General features: G+C 39.0%; 1 long non-coding RNA gene across 7 annotated transcripts; it reads left to right on the top strand.

Annotated features, from left to right (window-relative positions):
- Window positions 1–1,899: 1,899 nt before the first annotated feature.
- Window positions 1,900–13,021, top strand: LOC131237459 (uncharacterized). 7 transcript variants are annotated; one of them, XR_009167251.1, is made up of 3 exons: window positions 2,007–2,699; window positions 4,122–4,343; window positions 4,465–4,743. It is a non-coding gene; the product is annotated as an uncharacterized LOC131237459 (long non-coding RNA). The 7 variants fall into 7 exon arrangements; XR_009167247.1 differs by having other exon boundaries at window positions 4,116–4,343; XR_009167252.1 differs by having other exon boundaries at window positions 2,008–2,699; window positions 4,192–4,343.

Here is a 13,021-nt window from a genome sequence, read left to right as displayed (position 1 = left end):
CCAACCCAATAAAACTTAGGTTGGGTTTGGGTTGAGGTCTCAGGTTGCCTGACCCAACCCGAACCCAATCAATATATTAATTACTTATAAATTATAATTGAGTGTGGATTGTATGTGTAGAAGGTACACTAATGATGTCGGGTCTCATTTGTCAACGTCATTTCTAAGGACTTAAGCTAACAAGATATGTCGGATTTCTCTCTCCCAAATAGACATGTATACACTCGACCAACCTAATCAACCCGTCGAGCCCTCTTGGGTTGGGCTTGGGTTGAGAATTCCCAACCCAAGATTGGGTTGGGTTAGGTCAAGGTTTAGGTATAGGAACCTTGGGTTGGGTTAGGGTTGAGCACCAACCCGAACCAACCGGCCCGACTTTCAGCCCTAATTTCATGTTTGCCCTACTTAATTTCATGTTTTACCCGCTAAATTTCTAGTTTTCTCCACTCAATTTTATGTTTGCTTCGCTCAATTTCATGTTTGCCCCGCTGAATTTCCAGTTTGACCGCGAAGTGATTAAAATTGACCACGAACTGAATGAAATAGATTTTCAACCATCGACCCGATGGAATCTTGGAAAATAACTAGGTTGGTTGGCTTAATTAGCTTCTTCTACCCCAAAATCATATGTGGTACGTTAAGTAAATCATTTTAGTTTAGGAGATATGCTTGTTAAATAAATAGACAAAGAAATGAATTGAAAGACAGAAAAATATTTTTATATACTTATATATATATACACACACACTTAATTATGTATTAGAGAAAAATGTAAGGGAGAAAAAGTTCTCCATATAAAATAAAAAAGTTGGATTGTTGCGGCACTACCGCCGGTTCGGCGGCACTGTCGCCGAACCTGCCGCCAAACCGGCGGTAGTGCCGCGGCCTTCGGTGATTTTTTTTTTTGTTTTTTGGCAATGTTACTTTGGCAATGTTACTTTTGTAGGTCCCATCATGAGGCCTGTGTTATATCCAAACCGTCCATCTATTTGGTGAGCTCATATTAAAGCTTGAGACGAAAAATAAGATAGATCTAACTATCAAGTGGACCACACTGTAAAAAGTAGTGGAGAATTGAACGTGTACCATTGAAACCCTTTTAGGGGTTACAGAATTTTGGATCATTATGAAATTTGTTTTTCCTCTTCATAAAGACCTTTGTGGCCTTATGAATAGATTGGATGTAAAATAAATGTCATGGTGGGCCCTACAAAATTTTTAACGGTGAAAATCAAATTTCCCGCTGCTCTTTGTGGTGTGGTCCAGTTGATCTTTGGATAAGATTTTTTTCTTTTTGGATAATGCTCCGAAATGATCTCGAAATATGGATGAACGTTGTGGATATAATAAATACATAGCTGTGGGCCATGTAACTTTGATCTCTTTTGAGCCGTTGGTACAACTCTCGGTTGCGGGAGCGTCAGCGCTCGTCTTCGAAAGGAAGGGGGGTATTTTCGTCCTGAAATTCCGACTCCGTACGAGGAGGTCCCAGTGCGCATTCTAAGTTTGTATTGTTTACAAAAAACCACTGGATAAAAGGTGGGGTCTACAGTCGTAGATTTCTTTATTAAAATAGCCCAGAGTTCACGGGAAAACTTCATGACGAAAGGAAGACCAAAGTTTTCTCTAGCATCATCCACGTGGGGCCTACAAGATGAACGGTCCCGATCACTATGTATGTTTTCCACGTGTGCGATAAAACAACAAAACATGGCGCGACCTTCTCCATGCCCAGCGCGTTAACGTAGACCTCGCCAATAGTGGCACGCGCACCAATGTGACATGGTCGAAATCTGTGCGACTCATTAGGCAAGGCCCAACGTGACGATGGACGGTTACAGAAAATGACCAACGGTCTATACTCAGGCCCAACAAATGCTTCCAACTGCGGACATTTCTTGTGGGCCCCCCGTGATTGATTGCTTGGATCCCCACACGTGTTCCCCTGGCACGTATCCTGTGATTCTTCCCCTCTCGCTCGAATGGCCACAGGATTTCGCATCTTGGTCTCCGATGCCATTCTCATACCTTTTTCGCTCGTTCGTAGAGTTATATGATACTCAGACTGCGTATGACGCGTGATACGCAAGCACTAGTTGTACATTTGTCAGATATTAACTGCAACAAAACCGATTAGATTGTGGAGCCCACTATCGCCGAGTCAAAAACCAAATATCATATTGTTTTATAAATCCTAACATCTGATTTGTGGACACTTGTTTGAGGAAACAGGATCGTTGGATCTTTTCATTTTTAACCGTCCAATATCTGTTCGCCAATCCAATAGTCACATAAATAAACGAAACTTAATTGTCGGTACGTGATGCATCTTCAGTGGTTAACATAACTTGGACGGTTTAATTTGACTACTTACATGCCACGTATGCAATTTCTAAGTGCCTGCGTATCATCCATCGCACTGCCAGCGTATCAAAGTTTTCTCTTTTCTCTTTCGGCTTCCTCCCGCAACCCGCAAACCTAATCCCCCTAAAACTCTCTCTCTCTCTCTCTCTCTCTAAAGCTCGATTCTGCCGCGAGATTGCACGATTCGACTCGACTGCTTTCGTCAGGTTATTCTCGACTCAGAGAGAGAGAGAGAGAGAGAGGAATTTGTTCTTTTTCTTCATATCTATTTCTCCTTCGTCTTCATTTTTCTTCTTCTGCTGCTGTAGCTGCTGCAATTTCCAACCTTGGGTCAGGTAAGCAGATTCCATTCTCTCTCTCTCTCTCTCATCTTGAATATACATAATACATCTTTGCGTGCGTGTATATATATATATATATATATATATATATATATATATATATATATATATATATATATATATATATATAAAATCGGCCTTTATTGATTATAACATTAGGTTTTCGGAATTGGGAAATGGGAACTAAAACCAATTTTATTTTATTTTATTTGGGGGAGGGGGGTTGTGTGTGTGTGTGTGTGTGTGTTATGGTGATCGTCGTGGATGATCTGGTTCGTGATCGGAGGACTTGAAACCGTTTTATGCTTTTGTGGGTTATGGGGTATGGAGATCATAGGTGGGCCGTGGCTCGAATTTGATAAAAGGTGGGTTTGGATTCGAGGTGGGGGAAATCCGACGTGTTTTGCATGCACAATTGGATTGAATTGTTATAGTTAGTCTTTTTTTTTTTTTTGAAAGTTAGTTTGTCTTATAAAGTGGTTACAAACAAATCGTTGTTGTGTTGCTGACTTTTGAGAAAGGTGAATACTTGCTCGTTATTGGTGCTAGGAAACATCATTGATTTTCACTATTTCATCTTGATTAAACTGAGTGTTTGGAATTCAACTCACTTGTGCTCCAAACACGATGTTAGGATGGATTGGTATCAAGTTCCGGTTCTAGGAAATGGGTTGAAAGCTGGGATATTGATGGGAGGGACTTCTATGCCAGTAGATGTCAAAAGAGGATGATAACCAATGAGTATTTGAATGAGTCCTTGAAGAGTTTGAATATCCATGGGTTATGTTGCACGAACATCAGGTTACACATGTGAGCTTGGGGGAAATTATTGGTTCTTTATCATTGATTTTTTTCCTCGGTTGTTGCTGTTGTTTCCCCATTTTTCGTTTACTTAAAAAATCATGTTTACTTTTCTTTGAGATAATTTACACTTAATAGGGATCCATGATTTCCTACTTTGTTTTTCATTTCCTACTGGGATGATGGTAATCTTTTCTTCAAGGTGTATGTAAACTATCTACCTCCATGTTGGGCCCTTTTCTTGGTTGTCCATGGAAAGTAATGTCCTTAGCCTTGGTAATCTTTTGAAGTGTCACCAACTTTTAAAAGCATGTTCTTGTTGTGTTGGGAAGTAGAAGGATTTGTTGATCACCTTTTGATCATTTCGGATAATTTTGAAATTTGGTTGCCAATTTCCAACTTTTTATAATTCCGTAGGTGCAATTCAGTTCCATTGACAAGTTGGTTGGTGGGGAGGGAAGCAACTATTTTAATGCTTACGGTAACAAGATTTGGAGAATGGCATCATTACAAGAAATCATTTGGAGTGATATTCTTAGCATTAATCTGTTGGATTTGGAAGGAGATGAATAGAACAATATTTGATGATTCAACATGGCTGGTCGGAAGGTGCAGGAGTCTATGATAAACTTCATTATTCAATGAGCTCTAATACAAAAACGAATTTCCACAAAATCTGTGCCAGTGACTTTGAATTGGAAGGAGGCTCTTGATTGTTCTTCGACTATGGCAGCCTCAATGGTAAGTGGGAAGGCCCCTCCCATGGGTTTTAACTGTTAAGCAGCTCAACTTGGATGGTAGCTCCTTGGGTAATTTGGGCCTGATAGAAATACAATGGTAATATTGATGTGATCTCCTTTGGTCCATTTCGGTATTAAAGACTCTAATTAAGTGGAGGCAAGAACTCTCCAGCAAAGCCTTAGACTTTTGTCTTTGTTGTTCCATTGGTTGATTGCAGATGGCAATTCTTTGGATGTTGTGAAGTGGGCCGCTTTGGTGGCCAAGGAGTGGTTGAGATTTGCTTTGATCTTTGGTGAAATCTGGGAATTATTGCAGCTTCAACTGTATTCATTGTGCACGTCTCTTGGGAGGCAAACAAGGTTGCAGACTTTGTTGCTTGAGGATTTATGAGAAGGTCGCTTTTTGTTGGCAACTGATTGCTTCTAGAGTGATTTGTATCATCTTTTTTGTTTCGCTTCTTCTAATAAATTTCCGTTTAATCAGAAAAAGTTATTTCCATTGGATGCACAAGAAGTTTTGTTTCCTTTTGATTGATCATTGACATATTTCTGCACCAATAAAAATCTAGAATGGGTTCCAAGTTCATAAGCGAACATTGCATGGATATATTTGTTTATGCTTTACGGTGGACTACAACTATGATTTTTACAATAATAAACAATCAAAATAAACAAGAGATAAGCATGGGTTCCTCCCATACTTTCATGAGCATGTCAAGGTTACACCTGACCAACTGATGAAAATGGAAGCAAAGTAAATTGAAACTTATGCAAAACTTAGATCTATTTACCTGATTGAAGTTTGAACTCGTTTACAAGATTGTAGGAGAATCCACACATAAAATATAAAGAAGAAGAACAAAATGTAAGCAAACCCAGCAGTCCTCTAGCCTTTATGCTAGAGATTTCACACTTCTACTGTAGAAAAATTTCTCTACAAATTCCCATTGAAAATCTCATAAAAGTTAACCCATAGGTAAGGCCATGAGGCCCTATTTATAGACTTTAGATGCTCAAAGTCCTATTTGAAATTTTCTATTCCTAATCTATCTACAACTTGGAATTTCATAAAGTGCAAAGAAACGAATAAGGAAATTGAAACAAATGAGGGAACTACTTAGAAACGGGTAAGGACCAGCGTTACATTGGATTAAGTGGGTCCTTGTGTAGGCCTCTTCTTGCACATGTGGAGTTTGCATTTATGGGATGGGGTCTGATTGAATTAATCCCCCCTTGCTTTAAAAAATTCGGCTTTGTTGAGCACGATGAGAATTTCATGATGCCCTTCATTGAATGTTGAAACTATTTAATTGACAAACACCTCCTCTATAGCTTCATTGAATTGGCATAGTGTATTCGGTATTTGGATATTTAGTTCTTTTGTGCTCTCATCTTCATGATGTCCAAAGTAAGCTGCAATGTCTTCCGTGTTGAAAATATGATATTTTTCATTCTCAGTGGATGCTGTATCAAATATCTTGCCATTTAGTTTGTTCAAGACACAATCAGAACCCACTTTTTTTAGATTGGGGCTTGGAATAGGTTTTTCCTGGAAGCCTCTTAGGTATGAGGTGCACCGTGAGAAAATCTTCTTTGAAGCATGTGAAGCGTCATCGAATGTTTGTATGTTCATGTAAGTTTCATTTTTGAGAACTATCCTTTGCCTAACTTCCTCATGTATTTTCTTAATATGCCGCGCAGGGTCCTGGCTTGGTCTAGTCACAATAACAGAACTAAATAAGTAAACTATTGAGGTTTGATGCTAGTCACCATCTCGAAAGTTGAAAAGAGTCTTGTAGTGCGATTGAAGGAATTGTTATAGGCATACTTGGGGTGAGACAACATTAGTTCCCACGTTTTGAGGCAATTACCAGCTAAGCATCGAAGAAGATTACCATGATTGTAGTTGAGTACCTCTGTTTGTCCATCTTTGTAGATAATAAGCATTACTTTAACTTAGTTCCCATCTTAGATCACATTGTTTGTGTCAAGTAATTCACAAACTTAATATCACAATAAGATATGATTATCTTTGGTACCCCATGTAGATGAACCATCTCCTTGAAGAAAACATTGGCGATGTTTAATGTTGTCCAATGTCTCCATGTAATGGATGAAATAGGCCATCTTGGAAAACCTATTGACCATAATGTAGATAGAGTAATAGCTACATTGGGTTTGGTGCAAGGTATTCTGTTGTGGTAATGGTGGGCGTAACGGTCCCCACCGTTACTGATACGGATACGCCCCGTATCGGGTGATACGGGGTGTGTAATACTCGATTTTTTTTTTCCGGAAAAATATGAAAAAATATCCATTAAATCCAGAATATTCTAAATATTCCAAATATGCATTCATTTATAATTTTGAACATGTTTATAGTAGTGTAACGTTCCACTCTTTGATGAGAATGTTGTATCGGGTTGTCTGATGAATTTATTAATTTGATAAACTGGGATTAACTGCAAACCTTTTATATTTAATTTTCTAATTATATAATATCAATGATAAATTTAATAGAATGAATTCAATACCAAAACATCTCACATTTATAGGTTTGACAGTTATTTATAGCATTGGTGTATTACATACCTCGCAAATCGGGTATATTTTATTTCAACATATAGAGTATTATGTAATTTATATACCTAACAATTTGATATCATTAACTCTAAAAAAAAATGATATCATTTCCCTCTTAGATCCTAAGAAAAAATTGGAATTAGATTTGAGTGAATAGTGTTGTTAATTTGGGGCTGATTTGGCTGACCACTTGATGTCACAAATCAGCCTCAAATTTATGCAATTTATTAGCTCTTATCCCACTAATGATTGATGGACATTTATTGGACATTGAAAAATGCAAAATATCAGATGGTCCTATTTCAAAAAACAAATGTCTACAAATTAATTGTTAAAATCATTCAAACAATACCATGGCAACAACAATCCCATAATTTAATTGGTTAATTTCAAGTTAATACATTCCTCGTGTACAATTTTTTATGGTCCTGTACGTGTGGTCTACCCTGATGTATGTATTGCATATACATGTTATCCACCCGTTTTACCAACTCATTATAGGAATCCAAATCTCAGGTGGACTACTGGAGGGTGAGCCCTAAACGTGGGGCCACCTCAATGTCTTGCCAACCCATTTTCCGGCATGGTCCAAAAAATGAGGCAGATGCAAATATCAGGCGGACCACTAGTGGGTGAGGCCTTGAATGTGGGGCCCACCTCATTGTATTTGTTGTATATATATGCCGTCCATCCTTTTTGCCAACTCATTTTAAGGTATGGTCCAAAAAATGAGGCAGATCGAAATCCTAGGTGGACCACACAATAGGAATTGAATTCCCACCATTAAAAACTTCTTGGGACCAAAAAATGTTTTGGATCAAGCTATTATTTGGGTTTTCCCTTCAACCAAATCTACATGACCTTATTAATAGGTTGGATGGTGTGCATATACAACACATGCATCAAGGTGGGTCCCATGGTCAAGGAAGCACCAAAGTGGACCGTAATTATGGTCCAACTCATTGGACCTTTGCTAGAAAAAAAGACATGGTTGAAAATAAGCCACGTTGGCTTGTTTTGAATTGAAAAGGGTGAGAGAGGGTTTCCCTTGTAAATGACGAAAAGAGAGAAAGGGGGACTCCGATTGTTGTGCAGATGTGGCAAAGTTTTGTGGGCCCCAACGTGATGTATATGTTATATCTACACCATCCATCCATTTTGCTCTATCATTTTAGGCCATGATAAAAAAAAAAATGACGATCCAATGCTCAAGTGGTCCACACTGCAAAAAGCAGTGGGGACAATGATGTCCATCGTTGAAAGATTCCTAGGGTCCACCATGATGTTTATTTGCCATCCAACCTCTTCATAAGGTCATAAAGACTTAGATGATGGGAAAACACACATATCTACTTGATCTAAAACTTTTGTGGCCCCAAGAAGTTTTCAACAGCAGGCATTTAATCACGTTTTTTGTGTGTGTGGTCCACAAGAGCTTTAGATCTGGCTCATTTTTTGGGCTTGTGCCCTAAAATGATATGGACAAATGGATGGATGGTGTGGATATAACGCATACATCATGGTGGGGCCCACAGAACTTTGCCACATCAACATAACATCGTGGTGTGCTAAACCACGTAATCTGAGACCTACTTAGGCTTTGAAATCGAAGAGGGGGGAGGGGGGTTGGGATGGGATGGGATGGGCAGAGAGACCGAGAGAGGGAGAGTCGCACACGACGGTCTCTCTCCCTTTTGAGTTTGAAACCCAGAGAGAGAGAGAGAGAGAGAGAGAGAGAGAGAGAGAGAGAGAGAGAGAGACGCATGGTTGTCTCTCTACACCTTCAATTTTGAAACCCTAACCAGAGAGAGACGTGCAGTGTTGTCTCTCTCCCCCTTCGATTTCGAAAACTTAACCCCAAGTGAGTGAGAGAGAGAGAGACACTCCATGCAGAGGAGAAGAAGGAAGAAAGAAGAAGAATAGTTTCCAAGAACAGGTGTGTCTCTATTTTTTTTTTTCTTTTTCCTTTTAAGAAGATAAAAGAAAGTTTTTTCAGGAGGGAAAACGTTACGAGGTAACGGCCGTTATACCCTGTAATGGCTGTTATGCTTCTTTTTCTCGGACCTCACCGATTCGACTTCGAATTGCGTAACGGTCATTGCCGTTACCGTTACATATTGGCCGTTACGGCTGATACGCAACTGATTTGGGACACCTTGGTTTTGTGTAATCCTAATGCAAAGTCTATGCTAATGTCTTCCCACGGGGCATCTAATATTGGAAGTGGAATATAAAGATCGGTGTTCTGTTTTTTTTTTTTTTTTGCCTAGTTTACACAATCGTCATTGTCGGACAATGAATCCAACATCTTTGTTTAAACCTAGCTAGTAGAAGCGATCCTTGACCATGGATGTTGTATTATGTAATATGTATCCCATGGTGACTATTGAGATCGCTTGAATGGAGCTCTCATATCACAAGGCTCTTGCAAGGAGCTTTTGGGGACACAACTTAGTGTGAGAGAATAAGTAGCCATCTTGCATATTGTATAGCGTGGAGCTGTGGATACCTGGTGCTTGGGCCCATGAGGAGTGATAAAAATGCTTTCCGAAAATAATTTTCAGGTACATAGGCTCTCTTATGTTCCTTGAACTCAAGTCACTTGAGTTCCTAAAACTCGAGATAGATAAGAGGTGATTTTGTCTAAGGGCATCTACTGTCTTATTTTCTAAGTCTGCTCAATACTTTCCATTAAAATTGAACTTCCAAATATAGGAACTCCACTTAGTGTGCCACACACTTGATTTGTTTTGGGGTTTAAGTGATGCAATATCTCCCGATCAAAGTACAACCAAACTCTAGATGAACAAGGTAAGGATGCAATGTTTCATTGCCTGCATAATAACTTAGAACTCAACATCGTAGTGGAATACTTCTTTCAGGCATTCTTAAGTTCACACTAAAGAATGCCAGAAGACCGGAGATTGCAACATCTTTCGCTTGATGTCTTGTGAGGCCTTTTTTGTTAATTTGTCCACTTAAACAGACTGGCATTCATGCACTTCGGGTGCAATAATAGAGCTGAAATTACTGATGAACACCTCATATAGAACATGGCCAAGCCATGGAAGTTGATAACTTCGTGAATATTCATTTGGAGAAGCCCATCAACTATTGCTTGAATCTTTTTTGGATCAGCCTTAACTCCATCTGTAGAAGCAACAAATCCTAAGAAAACCATTCTAGGCCTCGTAAAGGTGCACCTCTTCACAATGATGAAGAGCTTTTTTTTTTTTTTTTTCCTTCCTCGGAAAACTCTCTTTGCAACACAGCTTCATTTTTTCCATTATCAATATAATAAAGACTATTCTCTTCATGTCATTTATTAATCGTCCTCCCCATCTTTAAATAATGAAATTCATAGTAGGTGGGATAGAATGTAACAGATCAATTCAAAGATCTTGCTAGCCTACTTACCGACAACAGACTCAAAGGATATTTAGTAATTTATAACATTGATGACAAGGGAAGAGATTGAGTAGGATAAGCAACACCCAACCCAAACGCATAGGTTGAAGTACTGTCAACTAATTTTACGGAGGAAATATGAGTGAACTTATCCAACCGAGACATGACACCATGGCACTATGCTTACTGGTCATATGGTTTGAAGCTCTAAAATTAATAACCTAGGGAATATTTTCAGAGGAAGCAAGATTGAGTAAGATTAATAGTGGAGGACCTTTGGAATGATCTTTTAGCAATTTGGCATACTCATCCATGGATAATGTAATTGTATGACCTGCCGTACTTGATTCAGAATAAGTTGAGATGGGCATTGTTTCGTAGCCCATGAAACTATCATTAGAAGATCGAACTTGTTCGCCTAAGTTGGCTTGCTAGTGAGGTCTCAACACGTATTAACTGTGGTTAGGAAGCCAACAATGAGAGCATTATCAATTTTCACAACTATGATCACAATTGTCTCCAAAATCTGTGCCACGACCTCCCCAAATATTCCTTCCACCAAAACAACCTCCCTTGAGTCTTTAGCACCAAATTGTCCACCACAACTACCTTCTTCTCCCTTGTTGGGGAAGTATTAAAAGCAAAATGATTAGATATAGATCAACTCAGTGTTTTTACACCAACTGCACGCTGGACTTGGGAAAACGTCTCTTTAGTAGATGGAACTTAACTACTAAGAATTTGATCTTGTATAGTTCGAGCTCAAGGTGAAGATTAAAAAGGATTTTGGCGACCCGAAATTCCTCTTGTTGCCGTGTCATGATCTCATAACTAGTTGCGAGGGGTTGGTCCATGTTTAGTTCTTCTCACATACCCCGTAGCACTGAATGATGCTTGCCTACACTCTTATCTCCTTGTTGAAGCACAAAGTTATTTTGAAGCGACTTGCATGCGCGAATTAAATTCTTTTCACTCTAATATCTCTCTCTCAAATTTTTTGTAACTTCTTTTGTTTTTATTTATTTATTTATTATTTATTTAAAAGATAACGTTTGCACTAATATGCGGTTTCATGCTATTCCATAATAGGTCTTTAATCTGAGTATCTTCTGCCACCCTAATCTTGAGCTTTCCTTGGACTTGGGGTCGACAAATACGTTAACCTCTTTCTGTAAGAAATGCGTTTACTAATGTGGCCCATTGTAAATAATTCTCACCACTGAGTTTGATCGATTTTATATAAAGATTTATTGGCTCAGATGAAGCCGGAAGATTATTATTAGTATCATTCTTGATGTCCATATTTAAGGAAGAGTAGAGATCAAATACATGGGAAGAACTTGAATTTGAACTTGAACTCACCCAACACTTGTTTTATAGATCAATGATCACCACCACACATGGAGGAACCGATTGATGACGAATAAGAACCTTTTACTTTCATTCATGATCTCTATAGTACACCCTCACTTGATCTTCAAATCTGACCTTAGATGCACAAGAACCCACTTTCTACCATCATGATTGGTTGTATGTGGAAGTGGGCCTCAAGCATTCTCACGAGGCACAACTAGACAACCCACCATATGGTAGTTGAGCAACAATTGAAGGTGATTTGTGTAAATCAACCCCCAAATGATTTAGGGTTTCACCGTGTAGAGAAAAAAAAGAGAGAGGAGAGAGAAGTGAGAAGGGGAAAAACAAGATACTAGATATTTTACTTCTCTAATACCATGTTCTTTGAGGGATTGTTTGGAAGCCATTTACTCCCAATTCATTTACCTGCAATTCCATTTCCCATTTGCCTCTATTTACAAAACTCCCAAACGAGCCTTGAGTGAGATTGAGGAGGAGATAATATGATAAGCATGAAAAAGAGAAAGAAAGCAACAGAGGTGGTGATGCCCCTACCCTCTCCTCTTACTTATCAGTAGGCTTTCATGATATATGTGAAAGTAAAAAAATAACCCCCATGCTTTAAGTTATTACATAAACCAAAGCCCATCTACTTAAAGTGATGGGGACATCAGAGTACCTGCTCGGGTGTATTAAAGATGGAGGCGACCACCCACATTGGCGCGGTTCTCTTTGTGGATGGGAGACGAGTTCCAGATGGGGCTTGCCAGGCTATTTTGAAGACCCCACATGCATTTGACGTGATCAGGAAGAACCCACTTTGGGATGATGCATGTGGGTTGCTGAAGAGACCGATTTACTCATAGGATTTTTATTTCGTGTCGATCCGACCGTTTGATCTTGTCAATTAGGTCATAGGGCCACTAGATCACCAGATCTTTGAAGATCTGGGCCCATTGGACTCCAATCTTGCTTCCTTTATATTTTTATTAATTTTAAGATTTATTTGATAGTTGGGATTGATAATAAGTTTTTTAGTTTCCTTATTTTCGATAATGGGCCATTTCACCTAAGTGAGTGGCATAGTTGTAATTATTTTGAAATTTTATTATAAAAGCATGGGAGGCTTAGGTATGCAAGTCATTCCTCACCCTCATCCCTATCAAGTCTCATGGGTTGATGCGTCTTCGATTTTGGTTTCTCAGCGTTGTCCCATTCGCATCCAGTTTGTTTCTTATACGAACACGTTGTGGTTTGATGTTTTACACATATGAATATAGGCCATAACATTTTGGGCAGGCCTTGGTTGAATGATAGGGACACAACCAAGGTGTTCTGTATCTGTTATGATACGCCCGTAAAGGCCGATGCGTATAGGTAACGGCCATGACCGTTACACGATACGAGGGTGAAAAGGGGTAGTTAGTT

Source organism: Magnolia sinica, chromosome 2, assembly GCF_029962835.1.
Source record: "Magnolia sinica isolate HGM2019 chromosome 2, MsV1, whole genome shotgun sequence".
NCBI classification, from domain to species: domain Eukaryota; kingdom Viridiplantae; phylum Streptophyta; class Magnoliopsida; order Magnoliales; family Magnoliaceae; genus Magnolia; species Magnolia sinica.
The sequence above is the reverse complement of the archived record's forward strand: the minus strand, read 5'-3'. Positions and strand labels throughout refer to the sequence as shown.